This window comes from Crotalus tigris, unplaced genomic scaffold, assembly GCF_016545835.1.
Source record: "Crotalus tigris isolate CLP2741 ecotype Arizona unplaced genomic scaffold, ASM1654583v1 scf7180000019068.10715455, whole genome shotgun sequence".
Taxonomy (NCBI): Eukaryota; Metazoa; Chordata; class Lepidosauria; order Squamata; family Viperidae; genus Crotalus; species Crotalus tigris.
Window position 1 is genome coordinate 10110048 of NW_024097358.1, and position 23061 is coordinate 10133108.

A 23061-nucleotide genomic window follows, 5' to 3' on the forward strand; every position below is an offset into this window, starting at 1 on the left:
TTAAAATACTTTACAATTTGTTTATTGAATGTAATCATATTTGTTTGAGGTTTATTTGAGTTTAAAAGTTTTTTCTTTTAAGTTCTAGTTAACCCTGTATTCAGCTCTGGGAAGAATGAGGGAGGGTTTTGGGGTGGGTTGGGAGGGATTGGGAAAGGGGTTTTTATTGTAAAATTGTAAAAATTTATAATAATAATAATAATAATAATATATATATATATATGTATAATGAAAAATAAATTTCTGCTGTGAATGCTATGCTGAACAATAATTTTAAAAATTCCTGGACTATATTAGTAAGGAATAAATCACTGTGTCATACCAGGATACAATAATAATATTATGATTTACAGGAATAAGCATGGAGTGGTGTCAGTTTAACTTAACTAAAACATTCCTAGATATTTAAAGTCAATTTAAAAGTAAGTCTATCAATAACAGAAAGTGTTAAGTCTTTATACTTACAGTCTTGTGCATTCATTTTTAAAGCTGCATGGAAAAGAAAATGTTTCCTTCCACAAACATTTAAGTTTTCATATCTAATTATTTGAAATAAAATTACTTGTCACCAGGACCAGATTTGTAGGTATTACAGATATTTTACAAGTATATGGAGAATGTATTTTCAACATTAAGTTGTTGAAGCACAGTGTCCAGCAAAGCTTGAGAAATCAAGATTTGGCACTACAAAAAAAGAAATCAGAAAACTGTGAATACAAGTCCCCTCTTAAGCATGAAAACCGGCTGAGTGACTTTGGGCCAATCACTTTCTCTCAACCCAACTCACTTCAGAGGGTTGATACTGTAGGGAAAATAGGAGGAGGAAGGAGCATTACATATGTTCATGAATTTGAATTATTTATAAAAATAATAAAGGTGGGATAAAAAAACTTTAAAAATCTACAGAAAGAGCAATACATGCCCAACTAGAAATCATAATCATTCTATAAAATATATGAATGACCTTCATTTGAATATCCAGTGAATGCCCCTGATAAGATTATTCACTTATGTTAAACTTCAAAAGCTCTCTCATAGGCTATTCAGCCTGCACTCACATTTCAAGCTATGTATTGGAGAAATACAATCAATAAAGCAAAGTTCACCCATTACCCTGCAAGAGTAACTAGAGCAGATCTATTGCTGAGAACGTATTCAGAGCTCTGGGACATCAAAAATAAAGAGTGTATATATTTTCAATATAGTTACAAAGAATTGTGGGAATTTCAATGGAAAAAGAAAATTCAATTTACCTCAGACATTATACTTAAGAGAAAACTGGCATGTTTTATTTCAAGATATTATTCTCAGTCATGATTGCTAAAACGAGTGACCCTTTTCCCTTGAAATGCTGGAAATGCAATTAACAGATTGGATTTTTCTTCTCTTCTATATGTGGTGGCAGTTTGCAAAGCTCAGCAATATGAAAATTAATTCATCACATAATGGAACAAATCTTTAAAGTTGTAATCTCATTTTAAATTAAGATATTTTTATTTTCACCAAACCACATACTCTTTCAAAATACACTGAATTGGTACTGGGTATTCTGCGAGGATTTTATATGCTCTTTATTAGACACAATCGTTGATCATTGTGTGGAAGAAGGGTTAATTGAACTATGGGAATATGTCTAGAGTAACTTCATTATCAAAAAATAAATCTGATGTACATTTTAATTTTTTATTTGGAAATTAAAGTACTACAATTCTTAATATGCAATTTGCTGAACTCAATATGAGTTTTACACTTTAAATATGTTTACATATTATTTACAGTATTTTCTTAACGTATTGTTTACTATTTATAGCATTTTTCTTTTACTGAAATTAATTTTGTAAGCAGATATTTTTACAGTTGAACAGAGATTATTTCTTGACCAGAAATTGCATATGTAGTGTCTTAGAGTAATATAACGGTTATTATAATTACTGGTGTATTAGAATATGTTAGCCATATAATATCTTTAATCTGCCAGCTAACTGCATTTGGTTGGCTATCTCCTTGCACTGCTTTTCTTTCTGGATATTGTTTTACATTCCTTTAAATGTAAGTTTGTATTAGTTTTATTCTTTTTTGAAATTATAATAAAAGCATTTAAAACCATTTTTTAAAAAGTGGATATGTAACATGAAATAGAAAGAATATAAAATAGGAAACGATAGTTAAATGTTGCTTCTTTGATCAGAGAATTGAAGGCAGAATGGAAGATTTCAATTAGTAGTATGTGATCAACCCACTATTCTAATTAACTCTATGCTCAAAATAATATTTATTTCTGATCAAGCTAAATTACAACAATGCATTCACTAATGGGAATTAAAGATCTGTTCTAATGCTCAGTGAAAAAGTTCTGCATTTATTTCTACCAATTCATATTAATGAAAGAGAAATAGTTTTAGAAATTATTTTACAGGAGAGAAAAAAACTGAAAGGATTTTCATGGGTATATTTATGAAGTAACAAAAGTAACCACTAGATGATCATCTTTCCCACAGTTTGCAGTTTTGCACAAATCTGTTCAATCTGTAAGGGTCATTATTCATGAAGGCACACCTTCCTTTGAGTTTTTCCAATAGCAATGCCACTGTCTCCTTGTAAAGGGGGAGTTCTGCCTTATGGAAACTGTGGATAACCTTTCCTTTCATTCCTCTGGAAAAATGATCTACCCAATTTTACTACCAAGAAATTGGATGGAACATTTCAAAAGCTTGTTTGTGCCCAGCTTCATGTTTTCAGACTAAGCAAAGAAGATTCCTTGCCAAATAATCTGCTGGCTGACCTGATCCAAAATGTGTTGTATTAATAGTTCAATAATGTAAAATCTTTACAAGTAGCCCAGATAGGAAGGCAGTTTTCCTGTTTGGATTTTTTTAAAGAAAGAAGCATTCAACCTGAGAGAAACTGTCATAACCTTTCATGGGAGTCCAAAACTGCAATGTAAAATGCTGGAATTTGGTTAGGAGGTGGTGGTTAAGAAACAAAGTGAGTGCCTTTAGCCTTAGAGATGCTGAAGGAACTCATTTCATTCTTTAAAACTCCCAGCCTCTTCTCCCAAATGAGCTTCGATCAAGCCTACTTTTGGATATGGACCTCTACATTTTATGGAAAGCAAGGTATAGCCCTTCAAGGCAATAGAAACAGACTAGTTTAAAATATTTTTTTAAAGTTGTATAATTTTCCTCATTTCAATTTTTCAATGAACATTGTATCTGTGGAGTTCTATTACATTTTGATAAAGAACTGGTAATTCAATGCTGATGAGAAAATAAAATTTACATTACCTTAATTCTAATGCTGGGAAAGATTGAGAAGGGGACGACAGAGAATGAGGTGGCTGGATAGAGTCACTGAAGCAGTAGGTGTGAACTTGAATGGACTCCAGATGATGGTAGAGGACAGGAAGACCTGGAGGAACATTGTCCATGGGGTCGTGATGGGTCGGACACGGCTTCGCAATTAACAACAACAACAACAATTCTTACGAAGAGATGCCATTGGTGTGCATCTCCAATAATTACTTCCCCAGAGTAAGAAGATGTATGGTCATCTACTCACAGCTTTTCTTCTCCAATTGTAATAGTTGGAAGCATCTGAAGCCTCACAGATTTTAGGTACATAGAGAGTTTATGAATGTAGTCTTTGACTTCAACGTTTCATCCGAAATATTAAAAATAATCAAAGGATTGGTATACTAGGGTATTATGAAAAAAGCTAACTATACAGGTAATCCTTGACTTACAACAGTTCATTTAGTGACTGTTCAAAATTACAACGGCACTGAAAACATTGAGCTATGACAATTTTTCACCTGGCCATTGTAGCATCCTCATAATCGTTTGATCAAAATTCAGGTGCTTAGCAGCTGGTTCATATTTATGACTGTTGCGGTATTCCAGAGTTATGTGATCAATTTTTGCGACTTTCTGACAAGCAAAGTCAATGAGGACGCCAGATTCATTTCACAACCAGGTTACTAACTTATCAACTACAGTGATTCAGTTAACAAATGAGGCAAGAAAGGTCATAAAATGGAGCAAATTTAACTTAACAAATGTCTCACTTAGCAACAGAAATTTTGGGTTAAATTGTGGTTGTAAATCAAGGACTATCTGTATTTAGAAAAATACTATGTTAAACCCTAGTAGCGTAAGAAGAATTTATTTTTCAATCTTAAATTAGTGCAGATCACCAAAAACAGATGAATTTGTTCTTGGGTGTAGAAGAAGCTATCAAATATGATCTCAAATCAGCTGACTTGGTCTCTGTAACTTCCTGGATAAATGATATGATCCAGAAGATGAGAGAAGGGTCAGTTTCAATATTTAAAAAATGGTAAAAATGCTCCCAGTATTCAAATGAAGGAAGGGGAAAGAGCCAGGGACATACAAATAAGTTGCTTTAACAGCTGTACTGGGCAAGGTACTAGAACAGACTGTTAACCCTTATTCTACAAACACTTAGAAAATAATGGCTATACTAAGACCAAGCATAGATTTGTCAGAAATGAGTCATATTAAATTATCTCTTTTTATGACTAACTTGGAAGTCAAAAGAATTGTTGTGAATATAGCATACCACAATAAAGCATCTAACAAAATATTTTATGAACAAGATGGGTAACTGAACTATGATAGACAGTTCTGCAGCTCGTTAGAATTGTATCTGATTTGAAGAATTGCACCCAAAGGATATTTAATCAAAGACACTGCATTGTACTAAATGGAACTATGAAGCAAAATTTCTCAGAGCTTTGTTCTTGGCCCCATGCTCTTCATCATATTTATAAACGAATGAAATATATGCTTAGCAAATTTACAGATATCATCCAAACTAGAGGGATTGCCTTATAGGGCAAAATCATGATTCAAATTTGAATATTGGGTTAAGTCCAACCGGAAGTTGTTCAGTTTTAATATAACGTCCTACAACTCAGTAGGAAACATTAAATGGGTTGACTTGGCTTGGAAGCAGTCACTAGGTAAATATGAATAAGTTATACTGTATGATTCAACAGCTAAAAAGATTTTGCCTGCATTAACAAACTACATCCAAATCACAGGAAGTATTAATTCCATTGTACTTTACAGTAGAGATATAACAGAATTTATTTATAAAACTGTCACATGCAAGAGGGAATGGATCTGTTCTCTGTTGAAATCATAGGTAGAGCATGGACCAATGACTTGAAATTAAAAGGAAGTAACTTTAGACTGCATATTAGAAAGAGTGTCTTAACAGCAAGAACCATTAAGCAAGGAACGAGTCTGCCTAGAACAAAATTAAACTCTTTCTCACTGGAATTTTCAAACAGGATTTCCAAGTAGAACAAAACTAGATACATTCTTCTCTTTAATTAAAACAATCAATTTCGTCATCTTCATCTTACGTAATTCTATGAGTAGGGGAAAGCAACATAAATTAACTTTTTCAAAACTTCACACCCCAAATACACTGATTTCTACTCATATTACTCTAAGCCAGTACCATCTCCATCTTTCAAAATTAAATCAAACTAATTTTGAAAGGAAATGGGGACAATTCTTTCTTGTTTTTGTCATCTTTCATAACACTAAAAACCACCAATCTAGTTATCAAATCAAATTTATAATTAGATTTAGAATGTACCATAGAGGCCATTTCTTCTTTTCTTACATTAATAATTTACACATTTTTTTTCAGCAGAAGATAGAAAGATAAATAGTAGCTTGAAGACAAAGACACAGGGTAAGAAAATTTTCTTGGATGATGGAACTCTTTACAGCTACTAATCATGCCATTAAGTGAATCTCTTTTCAAATATAATATATCTTCATTAGGTTCAGTAGCACAGAGGGAAAGGGTATTCATGCCCTGATCATAAACTTAAAGAAATAGTTTCTTTGGCCTGACTGAAAGAACTTCTACAAATCCTTGAAATGTTGCTAAAAGTAGAGGCATATTAATTTTATTTATTTAAAAGACTTCTATGCTGCTCCAATTTAAAAACTCATAGCTCCATCCTCCCTGACTTGCTGCCTTATAGAATTCCCTAGCAGCATCCTGAATGGCATATTCAGCACACAGTAAAAGCAAAACACACTTATAATTCCAATACAATAGACACAGCTCTTAACAGAAACCAGTAACACGCACACACACACACAAAAAAATCAGCCGTTTCAGCAACGTTCTTAACTAGCAACTGATGGATTTCATTTGGGGAAAAAAAGGGGGGAGGACACAGAAAAAAGAGGAAAATACTAATTTTAGCCATGCTTTAAATGAGCAAACATCTCCATTTGTTCGCTTTTATGCATTATAAATCTTACCGTGAAAGTTGCCAAATGTGGCTGTTTCTACTCCTGAACTACGCCTGCCTGTTCCACCTCCTTTAAGTAAAGGAGAGAAAAAGTTGCCATTCTGTGAGTCAAAATCCAATTACTATTTCATGATAATTTTTGCTTAATAAAGTAAAATGCTTTCTTTGCAAATTCAAACACTGCTAACTAAAAATCAAGAACCAGTGGATTTTTTTTCTTGCCAGCGGGGTTTTCCCAGATGAAGCTTTTATGGATGATGCCTGCAAGAAAAGCAGACAGTCTTTAGACTTGGTTACAAGGCAGAACAGGTGCCAACTGGTGCATCCTTGGAATCATAGCAATTGCTCACTGCCAAGCGGACATGGAATTCACTTGACATTCTACTTAGAGAGAAAAGAGAGAGATAGGTTGATGGGAATCTTACTGTCCTTAAATTGCCATGCCTGAGGTCATATTGGGATAATACCTACAGTATCATTAAAAAAAAAAAAAACCTTGGAGGGGCTTGGAAGGCATATTCCATTTTTCCTAATCCTACATATGTGGGAAATAAATGTTGGTCATCCAGTGGTACATTTTACATTCAGAAGTTGAATCCTGTTTTAGGAGGTGTATCTACCTGATGTGTAGGGAAAAAATAATGAAAATGAATTAAGCAATTTTTACTAATCATTGAATCCCTTTGACCAGTTTTTCCTGCCATGTACCCTGAAGTGTCCTACAGAAAATACGAGTGAGAGGGCTGAAATTGTGGCTGATAAAAAGTGTTTATCTTACCTGTGGTGTTTGCTTTTGGGTTAAGGCAATAGAGAAGCAGTGAAGAAGCCACGGATTAACATGCACAAGCTAATTCAGAAAAGGACACGTCTTGTACATGATACTGGCAGCTGTAACATGCACACCCATGCCAGACCTAAGGTATGTTTCCCATCTTAGATCCAAAAATAGCAGTACCTTTTACAAACTCATCTAATACAATGGAAGCAGCAAGTGCTCTGTTGCTTGTCAAATGTGATTAAATCTGTTTCATTAATAAAGCATCCTAAAAGAATAAAAATAAACAGAGCTCTAACAGACCCCAAATCCAAAAGGCATAAATACTCAGTGAGGTTGCTAAGAAAAGAAACGTATCACTATCAAGCCACATTAGGCTACATAGGCTGTGTCCGAGGAACAAGCTTTTTTGTACACTAAAATGCTGCGTGGTAAGTTGACAGTTTTTTACATTTTGGTATGTTTTTACCATCTACAAACTGGGAAATACGAATGATAAAACAGAGCTAATTCAAAACCAAAGTTCTCAAGAGAGCCAAATTGAAGTGACAACCCTTATCAAAACAAACCCAAACACATTTGATTTGTGCATTTGAAGGAGTTCAGTTCTCTGGTATGTGAAATCATATCTGTTGATGTATCGGGCTTAAGCAGTCTGGTACCCTCCTATTGTTCATAAAAGTGGCATTATCCTCAACCCACATGGACACTGGTTGCATATTATAGTTGCAATCTACTATATCTTGAACAGGAAAAGGTTGGATGATGCTCACAATCTTAGTGCCTACCATGTTTTCTGCCCCACTGGACAATAATATTAGATTTATTTTATTATTTTAATTAAAACATTAGATTATTTCAATTAATCATGATGCTGATGCTGGAAGGGAAAGGGGAGAGGAAGGGGGAGGAGGAGGGGGAGGAGATGATGATGCAGCTGCATCTTACATTTCTGCATTTTCAGAAATCCCTGCAGGCTCTATATGCAACTTTAGGAAATAAGAACTCAGTGTGTTACTGCAGTCCAGAATTTACTTTGAAAACCTGGCCTATTGCCAAGAAAAAAAAATAGTAGTTTGGGAACTGATAAAAAGTATCCTGGTGGGTGAGAACAGGTGGCATAGAGTATCCACACACTTGTGGCAAAGAGATATTTTTGTAACTGATCATGCCCACATGACAATCATTTTGTGAAAGTGCCCATAGGATGCTGTCAAATTTGAATATCTGACCTGTCTCACAACGTTGCCTATTTCTTACCTGGAGGAGGATAAATTGCCCACTACTTATGTAAACCAATATGGTATATAAGCTGTGTCAGGTGGCAATATGCAATATAATATTGTTGGCATAAATACTAATTACAAACCATTCTCTTTTTCCTTTTCATCAACTGCATATGAAGCAGTGGATGTCTTAAATAAGAGGCTAGTAGGGAATCTTAATCCCAGTAAGAACATACTAATGATAGGTACTGTAAACCTTCTGTATTCCACGGTCGTATTCAAGCTATGATGGCCCACACTGGCAGATGGGGAGGGTTCCCTGTCACTGGATTCAGTTCATTTCAGAGTTTGTGTCAAGAAAGGAATATTTAATCAACTTGAATGGGACAATGGAAGTATGCAGGAGTTGGGCAACTGTAACAAATTTGAACAATCAATCAAATAATCAATTATTAACTCTAGGTAATTTGATCAATGGGGCGGTCCTATTTTGGTTCTTTATTCCTCCCACCTTTTATTTGTTTTTATTTTTGTTGCTTGATGTTGTTTAAAGTTACTGGTTTTGCAGACATCTTTGGTGTCACAATACAATGGTAGCTGCTGCAGCAGCACCATCACTATTATTCTTTCTCAAGAGAGGAATAATAACGAGATGTCTGCTGCCAGAAAAGCTCCTTGTAAACCTTAGGCTGCAGCTCCTCTAAATTTTCAAGAGTTGTTGGCAAACAATAATACTTGGGCCACAGAAGAAGAAAATATTCAAATGTATGTCTGTAAATTAACTTTAAATTACGTGGAAATGGGGCTTAATAAAATTTTATGTTGTTGCTTCAATTAATTTCTAAAATATTTTTTATCTTGACCAAAATCAGAAGTTCTTGAATAGTAGCCAACAGTGAAATGGGATAGGGTAGCCATCAGCCAAAAAACAAAAACTACCAGCTATTTATGTCAATTTCTGAATTAAAGTGCATGAAAAGAACCACAAGTGTGGCAATTACCAACCCCTATGTGCTACCACTTTGGACCCCTTTTCTAGTTCCTGCAGAACTACAAGATTATTTATTGGAAATGGGCAAAGGAAGATCTTGCAATTCCTGAAAGAAATGTACCAGCTTACAGTGTTTGAAATGTTCTTTAAATTGCTATTTATCACCTTAAAACAGAGAAACGGAGTCTTGTTTGTGGAGGCGCTCCATTTACAGACAGAACAGTCAGAGGTGACTCTCCTGGAAATCCTCATCTAGAGGCTGGGTTTGCACATTTTTCATTTATTCAATTTGCAGCCATAGATCAAAGTACAGGCAGTCCCCAACTTACAATCATTTGTTTAGTCAGCATTCAAAATTACAATGACCCTGAAAACAAGAGACTTATGACCATTTTCCCTAGCATCCCCAAGGTCACGTGATCAAAATCTAGACACTTGGCAACTGTCATGTTATTTATGATGTTTGCAGTGTCCCAGGCTCATGTGGTCACCTTTTGCAACCTTCTGACAAGCAAAGTCAATGGGGAAGCCAGATTCACTTAACTGTGTGCTTAACAACTAGTGGTTCACTTAACAACTATGGTAAGAAATGGGGCAAAACTCGCTTAACAAGTCTTGGGCTCAGTTGTGATCATAAGATGTGCACTATCTGTGCAGAAAGAAAAATAAAAGGAAAATAATTTTATTTGTTTTTTTGGGGGGGGGTGTTACTGTTTGAAGGTCAACAAAAAGAAAACTAAAATACAAGAAGCAATTAGGATTTCTTTTATCCAGAGGCAGAACATTTCTCTTGGTGGATCATGATTTGGCTTTTGACCTTAAAGGCAGCAAAGTAAAGTACAACCATTTGGAAGATATGTTAAGGCTGTACTGATCAGCCAGCTGTGTGGATCGGTCCTTGACTTACAGCCATTTAATGACCATTTGAATTTACAATGGCATTGAAAAAAATGACTTATGAACAGTTTTCAACTTACGACTGTTGCAGCATCCCATGGTCACATGATCAAAAATTTGAGTGTTTGACAACACACATGTATTTATGTCAGTTGCACTGTCCCAGGTGATATGATCACCATTTGAAACCTTCCCAGCTGGCGTCTGACAAACAAAGTCAATGGGGGAAGCCAGATTCATTTAATGACGGCATGATTTATTTAAAAATTGCAGTGATTCGCTTAACAACTGGAACAAATAGGTCGTAAAATGGGGCAAAACTCACTTACCTGCCTTGCTTAGTAACAGATATTTTGGGCTCAATTGTGGTCATAAGTCAAGGACAAACTAAAGCTGAATATCTAAAGGTCCATACATTCAGAGAAGTCCATTAAAAGAGATGCAATGTATCTGATCCTAACCTCTATAAAAGAGTCATTATAATACAACATAGATTTGGGATTTCACTGTGTTCATTACACAAGGACTTCATTGGTTGTTATAAGGGACTCTTCTGAATTTCCCTTCCAAGACAAGAGCAGGCAAACGTCACAGCAGATCGGAGTGGAAAACCACTTTATTGTATGGGGTTTTTTATTATTATTTTCCCCCTTAAATTGTTTTCAATTGAATTGTACAGCTTATATGGCATATTAAAGATGGAAAAATGAAATATTTCATCTTGGTTTTTTTTTTACATCTCAAAAACCTGCATTTTAACAGAATGAATAGACTTTTTATATTTTTTGTAGTTCTAGAATCTCATTGGTTTCCATATAGGGGGAAACCTGCTTAAGAGAAGATATTCAGATTTGCTCTTCTATATCCAATATATGCGAGTTTGCATAATAATACAGTACTACAAAGTAGCCATCTATATTTTGAGTTTAGTGTGTTGTATGAAAGCAGCCCACATGATCAGTAGAGGGTGAAATCTGTCTTGCAAACACAGGAACTAGGAAAAAACAAACCATGGATGATTAGCAATAAGGTGGACAGACTGAGTTATAGCAGCAATGAGTGCATTACTGGAAGATGTGAAGAGCCAGGCTGGAGACAGATCACTCTAGACAAGATCTTTGTATGTGCTCATTAAGATTCCACACTGATTTGATGGCACGTAATTGAATCATGGAAAAATTAATTGTGGGTAACTGGTGTGAACACAGCTAAACATATTTTTGTTTTGTCTTTTGTTAAAAAAAAACTAAACATCTGATCTGCTTTTCTACGATTTCATTTTTGTCTTTGTAATTCTGTACTTTACTACGTTAATTTGATTTTCTTTATTGAAGGATCTATGCTACATCTTAACTCAGTGGTTCTCAACCTGTGGGTCGGGACCCCATTTGGGGTTGAATGACCATTTCACGGGGGTCGCCAAACAACGCAGTCCGCCATTTTTTCCCCCTTTTCCTTAGCTGTGCTACTCCCTTTTATTCTATTGGTTTTTGAAAGTCAATAGAATAGACTCTCTTGAATAGAGTCTAATTCTATTGGCTTTCAAAAGCCAATAGGAATTGTCCAGGCTGTCTCTGCCTTGCTGAGCCCGCCAAAAGTCCCATTCTGCAAACGGTGCTGCACCAGTTGAGTAGTCCTTGACTTACGACCGGTTGAGTAGTCCTCGACTTACGACCAGTTGGGGGTCATGGCATTAAAAAGGTTGAGAACCACTGCTTAACTGATGTTAACAAATAAAAATCTTCATGCTGGCTAGAGGAAAGGTTCAAACCCAGCAACATAAAAATCAGGCTCAGAAGTGCCTCTCTTGACCTTATTTTGGAATCCTAATACAAATAGGAGATGATGACTCTAGTTCCACCCCTCCAGTTACATTTCTAGTCCTATTTTTAAGAGATGATAAAATACTCTCATAAACGCGCAAGGAATGTAACCTACTACAGAGGCAAACTTAGAGCAAGTTCTCCTCTCAAAAGAACTGCCTCTTTAACAAATCACAACTTCGTATATACAACAACTTCCTTCCTGGGCATTAATTCCAGACCTATCAAAAGGGGCTTTAGTGTGTCCCACATTATTCTTGTAGGATAAACTAATATGAATTTAAAGAGTTTCTAGAGTGAAAAAAGAACATAAACTGGCTTTTTAAAGTGTAAGACAACCCCAATAAAGCCATCCTAATAAAAGCCATTTTTACAAAAACAATAACCTGGCCAGACTGAAGATGTTGAGGACTAACATTATATTTTTGATATCTTCTGCTGCTTTCACTAATTGAGGAGACCAGGGGTAGGCAAGAAATTTGTGTAAATTCTACCTTGTTAAAAAAAACCCCACTGTATTTAATTTATGCATAAGTACAATATCAAATATTACATACATAAAACTAGCTTCTTCCTCCAAATGCTATAGCAAGGAAGTAATTTTCACTGCAAAATGTTAATTTTGTTAATTAAAGGTTCTCATAATTTAAAACACGCAACTTGTAGTAAGTACATTACTATGATCAGCAATCACAACTATGAACTTGCATTTCTTAAACTAAGGGAGAAAAAAAGAACAGTTATCCAGAAGCCTTGCTGCCTTCTGCCAGGATCTTCATCAGTTGCAAACAGTTCTGTTCACAAATCCTTTTGACAGCAATAATACTTTTTCAATTTATAGTTTTGGCCCACTTCCAAACAGCATCATCTGAAGCTTAAAAATAGAGAGCGGGCGGGAAACTTTGATGTAGATAATCATGCAAACTGCACTCCTCTAATGCTCTGCTCAGTCATGACATGGATCTGTTCTCCCCTTCACCCAACCCACATATGTACACATTATCCTTGAAATCAAATCTCTTAGACCCCTTGCAAGACAGCAAATCATCTTTTTTGGAAACAGCTGACATTGCTTTGCTTGCATTCATCAGCATAATAAAGATGTATGACTTTTCACTGGTGAGCACTGATTAGAGGGAGTGTTAAAATGTATGACTTGGGACTTTAAAGTTCTAGGCAGTTTCCATCTTGTTAGCTTATGCTAATGCTTCTTTGCAAGTACCACTTTCAGTTTAGCAGGGCTGTTTGCCCACTTCTATAAATACATGCCTGTCAGGGCTGGAACTTTGCAGGTAGCATAGAGAGGAAGCCTACAATGGCCATGTTTCCTGCCAAAAATGAATAAAATCTCTGCAGGATATAATGGCAATTCCTTGGGATGAAATATTTATTATTTGCTCATTTAGGTAGTTGTGCCAAGCTTAGATTCTAGGATTCTAAGATAGTAGATTCTGACAAGCAAGCAAGGTCAGTCGTGGTTATTTCTTAGATGGAAGACAAGCAAGAAACACTCCTATAAGCTAGACTGAGAATTATTTTTTAAAAAAACAGCCTGGAAAAGGGTGATAGCAAGTCATTTTCATATGCTCTATCAAGAATACGAGAGAATGTCTCCTTAAAACTGCCAAGAACTAAGTTTGCCTTAAAGGATATTTTTTCTTTTCTTTAATTATTATTTAAAATAATTATGAAGATATAACCCTTGTGAAGATATCCAGTGCACTTACCCATTCATAAAAAAAACAGGAACAATCACATATAACAATATAAAAGCTTGTTAAAATAAACTATTGATTCCAATATAATATTCATATTTCCAGCGTCCTAAGTTGGTACAACATAAAGACTTAGAGCAGCCCAGGCAATAATTTTCTGAGTAAGTGAAGTGATGATTTATCTGTTCTTAACTGATCTCATAAAGTATGGGAAATAATCTTTACAAAGCATTTAATTCAAAAAGGAACTGTTCTGTGCTACAGATCCAGAGGGAGGAAGAGCAATGGAAATTAGGTGGCTGAGGACAGGGTCATGCAAGAACAAATATTTTCCATAAGAACTGAAAATACAATTTGGCATCTGAAAGGGTTTTGTCAAAAAGTATGCTCAAGGTGTAGAAAAGTTGACAAAATTCAAGTAGGTGAGTCAATGTGGAAAGACCTAGGTACAACATATATAGTGAGTTCTTATAAATACAGCTTCCAGCAATTTCTTGGACCCTGATGTACTTTTTAAAATTCTATCTGGCTCCTTCTAGATTCAATCAATGTTTATTATTGCTTCTGTGTGATTGTGGTACTCCATGAAAGCTATTTTCTCTGAAGTACGCACCCTATAACCTGCAGCTCTTTGCCCCTTAATCGAGTGAATGTGGGTTCAGAGCTATGAGGTCAATCCATGAGCAGGGATTATATCTGTAGACTTGGAATGGGCACTGTCTTACCTGAATGCCTTTTCTCAGCACGGAAATGGAGAATCCACTAATGGATTAACTCTGTCCTCCTGCCCAATCAGATCAAGTCAGCCAAACTTGCCACGCCCATCCTGGACTAGGCTCTCCCAGTCTCGACGAAGGCGAAGCCACTGACTGACAGCAAGACGTATTGGCTCATAGACTCTAACTCTAAGCCTAAGGACCAAAAAAAGGGAGGAAGTGGATTCTCCATCTCCGTGCTGAGAAAAGGCGTTCAGGTAAGACAACGCCCCTTTTCCAGCACAGGAGATGGAGAATCCACCAATGGGACATACCAAAGCCTATTGTCCCTGAGGGTGGGAAGCGGCCAAGTTTGGAACAACATCTCAAGGTACCACCTATTGAAGAACCCTCCTGCCAAAAGAGGCTTCTGCAGATGCGTACCTGTCCAGCTTATAATATCGTATGAACGATGAGGGAGAAGAGCACGTGGCCGTCCTGCACACGTCCTCAATGGAAGCTTGAGTAGACCAAGCAGCAGAAGTGGCTGCACTGCGCGTAGAGGGATCCGATGTGGAACCGGCAAGGAACTTGACTGGTATGCCCCCGCAATGCAAGCTCTTATCCACCTGCCAATCGTGGAAGCCGAAACCTTCTGACCCTTGGAAGAAGGGTGGAATGAAACAAAGAGTGCTTCAGAGCTGTGGAAAGTGGCCGTCCGTTTGTTGTAATAACGGAGCGCCCTGCAAATGTCCAAAGAATGCCATTGCCGTTCCAGATTGTGAGAAGGATTAGGACAGAAATCAGGAAGCACGATTTCCTGAGCCCTGTGAAACAGAGTATTAACCTTAGGTACAAAAGTGGGATCTAAGCAAAGAACAACCCTGTCCCAGTGAAAGATACGTAAGTCATCCCTAACTGAAAGAGCAGCCAGCTCAGAAATTTGCCGAGCTGAAATTATAACTACCAGGAAGGCAACCTTGAGAGATAATGATCTCATGTCACACGACCTGAGGGGTTCGAAAGGAGCCCTAGTAAGAGCTTGCAGAACCTGTGGCAATTCCCATGAAGGATATCTATGCACATCAGGGGGCCTGGTGTTAGTCGCACCTTTGATAAATGAGCGGATCAAAGGATGTTGACCCAGAGATGCAGCAGAGTTGCAGGCAAGCAATGTGGAAAGAGCTGCCACCTGTCTGCGTACTGTATTAGGTGTCAAGCCTCAGTCCAAGCCCTCTAGAAGGAAATCAAGAATGTCTGGAATAGTCAAATCCGAAAAAGACAGGCTGTGTTTGGAGCACCACCTACAAAAATCTTTCCACGTGGCATCATAGATGCGGTTGGTAGCCGGCCTTCTAGAGGCCTGGATTATGGAAATGACCTCTGGTGAGCAGGACTCCCAGGAAAGGATCCTGCGCTCAAGCGCCAAACAGCTAATGAAGTCATTGGGGCTCCGGGTGGCTCAGAGTCCCCTGGATTAGCAAGATATGACCCGGAGGAATCCTCCAAGGGAGAGACAGGGAAAGGTTCACGAGGTTGGCGAACCACGGTCTCCTCGGCCAGTATGGGGTCATGAGAAGAACTTCCACCTTCTCTTGTAGAAGTTTGCGGACCACCGGAGGAGGGGGAGCGGAGGAAAGGCGTAGAGAAGACCCTCTGGCCATGGAACCCAGAGGGCATCCATTCCCTCTGCCCCCAGAGATGGAAAGCGGGAGAAAAACCTCAGTAGTTGAGCATTTGCCGGAGAAGCGAACAGGTCTATGATCGGGAGACCGAACCTGTCGGAGATCTCCCTAAAAAGGTCTGGGTGCAGACACCATTCCAAGTGGTCACTGTCAACCTGCTCAGGAAGTCTGCTTGTCTGTTTGCCTCCCCTGAAATGTGGTCGGCCCTGACTGAGGCAAGGTTGGTCTCTGCCCAGGAGCCCAACAATTGGGCCTCTGTCATGAGGGCTTGGGATCTGGTACCCCCCTGCCGGTTCACATGGGCCTTTGTTTGTGAGGACTAGCACATGTCATCTCACAACCCTGTTGTGGAAGTGGCGGAGAGCCAGGTGTATGGCTCTGAGCTCCAACCAGTTGATGTTGTGCCTCAGGTATGATTGAGACCAATGTCCCTGAGCCCACTGTGACTGAAGATGCGCTTCCCAACCGAACAGACTGGCGTCCATCGTGATGGTGAGCCAAACAGGTTTCTTGAAGATGGACCCTCTGGCCATGGCGGGAGAAAGCCACCATCTGAGCGAAATCAAGATTTGTGGAGAAACCCTTACCGTTCAGTTGGATGTACTGGTGCCTAGTATTTGGTAGGGAAGCAGAAACTGAAGGGACCTTGAGCGTAATCTGGCCCAGGGAACAATCGCTATGCATGATATCATTTTTCCCAGCAACTGGGAAAGGTTGGCAAGTGACAGTGTCCTGTGCTTGTAGACTTTGAGGACCAAGTCTCCTATGCTGTCTCTGCGCTCCTGGGACAGATAAACCCGGCATTCTGCTGTGTCTATAATGGCTCCTAGATGTAACAGTCTGGTCGAAGGGACCGTCTGGCATTTTTTGAAGTTTACCGAGAACCCGTGGCTCTGTAGGGCCTTGATCACCAGCCTGAGGTCTGACTGTGCGGTTGGAGCTGACGACGATTGGATTAGAATGTCGTCCAAGTAACATTGTACCCGAACCGGCACCAGTCTCAGGTGGGCGGCGATGACCGCCAGAATCTTGGTAAACACCCTTGGAGCCAAAGACAAGCCGAATAGAAGTGCCCTGTATTGATAATGATATCCCATATAATTGAATCTGAGAAACCGACAGTGATCGGGAAGGATGGGAATGTGAAGGTATGCTTCCGTGAGGTCTATGGACATCAGGAAGTCCCCCTGTCTGATGCTGCCCAAGATGTACTGCAGTGTTTGCATCTTGAACTTTCGGTGTGCAAGATGGAAGTTTAGACCTTTGAGGTCCAGGATCGCTCTCCAACCTCCCAAAGTTTTGGGAACTATGAAGAGGATGGAGTAGAATCCCTAACCCCTTTGGTCTGATGGTACCGGTTCTATGGCCCTTACGTCCAATAGATGACGGATGGCCTCCTGCGTGAGACCTATCTTTACTGGATTCTTTTGATTGGGGACAAGAAATGAACTGTCTTGGTGGGCTGGAAATGAATTCTAGAGATAGACCGTATTGAATGGTGTTTAGGACCCAGGTGTCTGTAGTGGTGATCTCCCACTGGTGGGCAAAGAGCGACAGTCTGCCCCCTATGGGAGGGTTCACACAAGAGTCACTTTCTGCGGAACGGACGAGCCCCCCCTCGAAAGGATCGTTTGCCCTGAAACTGTTGCCTGGGTCTGGAAGTTGGCCTGTTAACCGGGTGGTCCTGTCTGGCTGTGAATGGACGGGGGGGGGGCTGTGTGATAAGGAGTAGTTCCAGACCGGAAGGACTGATGACGGATGTAAGGATTGGGTTGTCTGTCGGCCCGTTTGATAAGGTGCGAAAGTATCTTCCTTTTGTCCTTATTCTCAGTCAGAAACGTGGTTAAGGCATCCCCAAATAACATACTACCCTGAAACAGAGCCGCTGCCAGGCACCATTTGGATTTGACATCAGCATGCCAATGCTTCAACCATAACATACGACGTGCGGTCACATTGGATGCCATGGTTCAGGAAGAGAACCTGGCAGCGTGTAGAGTCGCATCGGAAGTGTATTCCGTTGCAGCTACTAATTTGCTCAGGTCCTGATGTGTACGAACATCCTCAGGAGAGATCCTGGCCTGGAGCTGATGAAGCCAAATGAGAGCCGATCTTGTAAAGAACGAAGCAGAAGTAGCAGTTCTTATAGACCACGCTACCGCCTGGTATGTTCTCCTAAAGGCCAATTCTGATCTGTGGTCTTCTGTTTTTAAAACCTCAGATATATCCCGAGACCATCATAGGGGAAAAGAGGTGAGACAAGGGCTCATTCGTCCTAGGCACCTCCAGTGCCTCCGCTAAGTCTGAGGCTACACTAAACAACTTTTTATTGCTCCCACTAGGGAGGGGAAAGGTGCCTGGAAACACCCACTGTTTCTTGACTGCATTGAGAAATAAGGGCGGACAGGGTACATGATGTTGAGTTACTACCGGTTTGATGAAGACAGGGTCTGAATCTGAATTGGGAGCAGCTGCCACTGGGGTGGAACAATTAGACCCCACATGTGCTGAAGAGCTAGCCTTACGAAGTAAGGGCAGAAAAAGAGATGGGTGAAATAGACCGCCAAATGGCGGAGGGTCCGGGGGAGAGACCTCTTCCTCTGACCAGGAAGCATCCATTTCCTGATCCTGCTCTGGTAGGAATGAAACTCTGCTATAGGAGGAATGAGACAGAAAAGGAGGTCCACGGCTACACTGCTGCATCGAATGGGGAGGCAGAAGAGAAAGACGGGAATCGACTCTGTATACCTGTGGAGACCTGGCCGCGAGAGCCCGTTCCACCACCTGAGTGACCAGAGTCTGGAGACAATCCTCAAGTGAGAGTAAATCTGACTCACCTACTCTGAGCCCCGCAGCCGTAGGGGTGAAAGTCGGGCAAAGATTGGTATGTGTGTGTACCGAATTCCAGTCCAGATGGAAGGGGAGAAGCTAAAGGCTCCACTGGTGACCAGACTCCCTGGGCAGAAGTAGAGGGGCCCAGTGGCAAATCAAAGAGAGGGGACTCAGCCTGTACTGCCTCGGCCCTGGTTTGTTTCTGAGCCTTGGAAAACTCTTTTTCCAAAGCCTGGTGTCTCCTGCTGGCCTGCTTCTCTACCAATTTGGAGGTTTTCCTCGCAGAGACGGCCTTGGCCTTGGCCGAGATCCTACCAACAGCCTCCTGGGTGGAGGACCTGTGCTGTTACCAGCCCAAAGAAGGAGGAGAGGAGTCCTTAGACTGGGAGGCTGTGCTGTCCTCCATGCTGGTGTAAATAATCTTCAGGTGCACTAAAGGGTACCCCTGGCGAAGGATCAAATGGCGGTTAAGGAGCAAGGGCAGTGTATAATAATTATGCCCAGCCCCCCCCCCCCGGTCACTAGACCAGTGGTATCCAAAAGACCAGTCTTGTCCACAGCCGCTGTAATGTCACCAAGGTGGTAACAACTGGCTCTTCGTGAAACGCATGATAATGCCAGGCCAGCAATGTGAAATTGGCAATCGATGTGCAACAGGCAAGGCTGTGGGAAAGGGTAACAAAAATATCCTTGCGTGAGATCACTACGGATATATATATATATATAGCCCGCCAGGTGGTGACCAGGTAGGGAGACACCAGAACAGCCTAAATTGGGCCTGATAGGCCTATTCTTCAGAGTTTAATTACGAAATTAACTCAAAAGGGGCATTGTCTTATCTGAACGCCTTTTCTCAGCATGATGATGTAGAATCCGCTAGTGGGTAATCTCAGCCTTCCTGCTTAGAAGAGACTAAGTCAGAACTTTAGCCACGCCTCCCTCTGGGAGTGTCCTCCAGTTATTGACGAGGCGAAGCATCCATGATGAAGTCTGATGCAATGGCTCCAATTAACATGACACCTGCCTAGACTGCCTTAAGAGAGGGTGAGGAGTCTACATCATCATGCTGAGAAAAGGCATTCAGGTAAGACAACGCCCCTTCTCCAGCATGATGAATGTAGAATCCACCGGTGGGACATACTAAAGCCCCCATGTCCCTATGGGGAGGGAAAGTCTAGGCTTGTGTCTCCTGAGAAGAAACTACTTGCTGCAGAACTCTACCAAACGAGGCATCTGCCGCAGCAAGCCTATCAATCTTGTAATGTTTCACAAAGGAAGAAGGGGGGAACAGGTCGCTGCCCTACAAATCTCCTCAACCGATACATGAGTGGACCAGGCTGCAGACGCAGCTGCACTGCGTGTCAAGTGAGCAGTGATATGCGTAGGAACTGGAAGTGACTGAGAAAGATAGGCCTGAGCAATACATGCCCTGATCCATCGACCAATGGTCGAAGAGGATACCTTCTGACCCATGGCAGAGGGCTGAAAAGACACGAACAAGCCCTCTGATTAACAAAAGGCCGAGGTCCACTTAACATAATGATGCAGAGCCCTGCGCACGTCTAACTTATGCCATTGTCTCTCCAGATGATGTGATGGATTAGGAGAAAAATCTGGAAGAACTAGGTCCTGTGACCTATGAAACCAAGTGTTAACCTTAGGAACAAAGGAAGGGTCCAAACAAAGGACCACCCTATCCTCAAAAAAGGTACACAAATCACTCCGAACTGAGAGTGCGGCCAATTCCAAAATCTGTCTGGCCGATGTGATAGCCACCAAGAATGCTACCTTTAAGGAAAGGACATGAAGTGAACAAGACCTGAGGGGCTCGAACGGCGGAGAAGTCAGGGCTTGTAACACCCTAGGTAAGTCCCAAGAGGGATAACGATGGACCACAGGTGGTCTGGCATTAACCGCTCCCTTCAGAAAGGCACTTACAGCCGGATGATGCAATAAAGGGACCAGGCTGTCACAGGTAAGGACCGTTTGTGAGGCCGCAACCTGTCTGCGGATGGTACTAGGTGATAGCCCCTTATTCATACATTCCAAGAGATACTCCAATATGTTAGGAATGATAATGGCCTGAGCTGCTGTTTAGTGCATCAGGTGCAGAAGTTCTTCTACGTGGCGTCATAAATCCTATTAGTTGAGGGGCATCTTGAGGCCTGGATCATCGAGATCATGCTGGATGAATAGGATTGCCTAGCTAAACTTTCCCGCTCAAGTGCCAGGCGGCCAACTGGAGCCACTGTGGATCTGGATGTTGAAGAGTCCCTTGGCTGAGAGCCACTCGGTCCAGGGGAATCCTCCACGGTGGCAAGAGCGATAGATCCACAAGGTCTGCAAACCACGGACGCCTTGGCCAATGTGGAGCAATTAAGATTATCTCCACCCCTTCCTGAATCAGTTTGCGAATAGTTGCCTGTAACAACGGGAGGGGAGGAAAGGCATAGAGCAGGCCCCCTGGCCACTTGCACCGGAGGGCATCTGTTCCTTCTGCCCCCCTTGTCAGAAACCTGGAGAAGAACCTGGGAAGTTAGGCGTTCATCGGGGAGGCAAAGAGATCCAGATGTGGATGGCCAAACCTGGCCAAGATTTCCCTGAACAGTGCCAGGTCCAGTCGCCACTCTGAGTGGTCTACTGTGACCCTGCTCAGGGAATCTGCTTCTCAATTTGCTTCCCCCGATATGTGTTCCGCCCTGATGGAACCCAGAGTGGACTCTGCCCACAGACCCAGATCCAAGGCTTCCTGCATGAGTGACCAGAACCGGGTCCCTCCCTATTTGTTGACATGAGCCTTGGCTGCCACGTTGTCTGTCAGGATCAGGACGTGCTGTCCCGTCACTAGGGAGGAAAACCAATGGAGAGCTAAGTGTATGGCTCTGAGTTCGAGCCAATTTATGTTGTGGACTAGATCCAATTGGGACCAGTGTCCCTGAGCAAGATGGGTCTGAAGATGGGCACCCCAACCGAACAGACTGGTGTCTATAGTCAAGGTGAGCCTGAGAGGCTCCTTGAAAATGGTCCACCAAAGAAGAGACGACAGAGTGTGATGAGGACCCTGACCTTTCTGGTGGATGAACTGAGGTTCTGTTTCTGGAAGGGAAGGAGGAACCATTGAAGGCTTCTGGAGTGAAGTCTGGCCCACGGAATGATCCCCATACAAGAAACCATCTTTCCCAGGAGCTGAAACAGCTGGACCAGAGGCACTGTTCTCTTTCTCCGAACCTGGTGCACGAGCTTTCGGATGCTGACCCAACGCTCCTGTGAAAGATAAACCTTGCAAAGATCTGAATCTATAATCGCCCCTAGATGAAGGAGGCGCTTTGTGGGCGCTTTGAAGTTCACGGAGAACCCATGAACCTGAAGGGTATGTATCGTGATTTCCAGGTCTGACTGAGCTGACTGGAAGGAACTGGACTGTACTAGGATATCGTCCAGATAGCATTGCACGCGCACTGGCATCATCCTGAGGTGGGCAGCCAATACTGCCAAAACTTTTGTGAAGACCCTTGGGGCTGAAGAGAGGCCAAAGGGAAGAGCACTGTATTGATAACAAAACCAAAGGAACCTGTGGTGGTCCAGAAGTATCGGAATGTGTAAGTATGCCTCTGTCAGGTCTATGGAGGAGAGAAAGTCCCCTTTCCTGATGCTGGACAGAATGGACTTTAGGGACTGCATCTTGAACCTTCTGTAGGTCAAGAAGTAATTCAGGCCCTTTAAGTCCAGTATCGCCCTCCATCCCCCTGAGGCTTTGGGGACCATGAACAGAATGGAGTAAAACCCCTCTCCTTCCTGTTCCTGTGGTACAGGCTCTATGGCCTTGATTTCTATCAAATGGGAGATGGCCGTGGCTACTAATTTTGCCTTGGTTGTGTTTCGTGATACTGGGCACTGTATGAAACGATCTGGGGGAGGTGAATAAAACTCTAGAGCGAGTCTGTGTTTTATGGTCTCTCTGACCCAAGAGTCGGTGGTGGTGACCTCCCAAGTGTCGCTGAACAGTGCCAAGCGACCCCCTATGGGATAATCCTCCTTGGTGTCACTTGGACCGGCTATAGGGATAGCCCCTGGAGCCCTGAAAGGGATGCTTGGACTGGAACTGGCCCTTGGCTGCAATG

At 41.2% G+C, this 23061-nt stretch overlaps 1 protein-coding gene across 5 annotated transcripts in view; it reads right to left on the minus strand.

Annotated features, from left to right (window-relative positions):
- ZNF385C (zinc finger protein 385C) overlaps positions 1-23061 on the minus strand; it is a 276051-nt gene that overhangs the window by 189132 nt on the left and 63858 nt on the right. Inside the window, exon 1 of one of the 5 annotated variants that reach the window (XM_039359009.1) lies at positions 6312-6566. The exons of the other annotated variants lie outside the window; for them this stretch is intronic. The gene's annotated coding sequence lies outside the window, so the exon portion shown is untranslated. Of the gene's footprint in view, positions 1-6311; positions 6567-23061 lie in introns of those variants that run through there. 5 annotated transcript variants of the gene reach the window in all.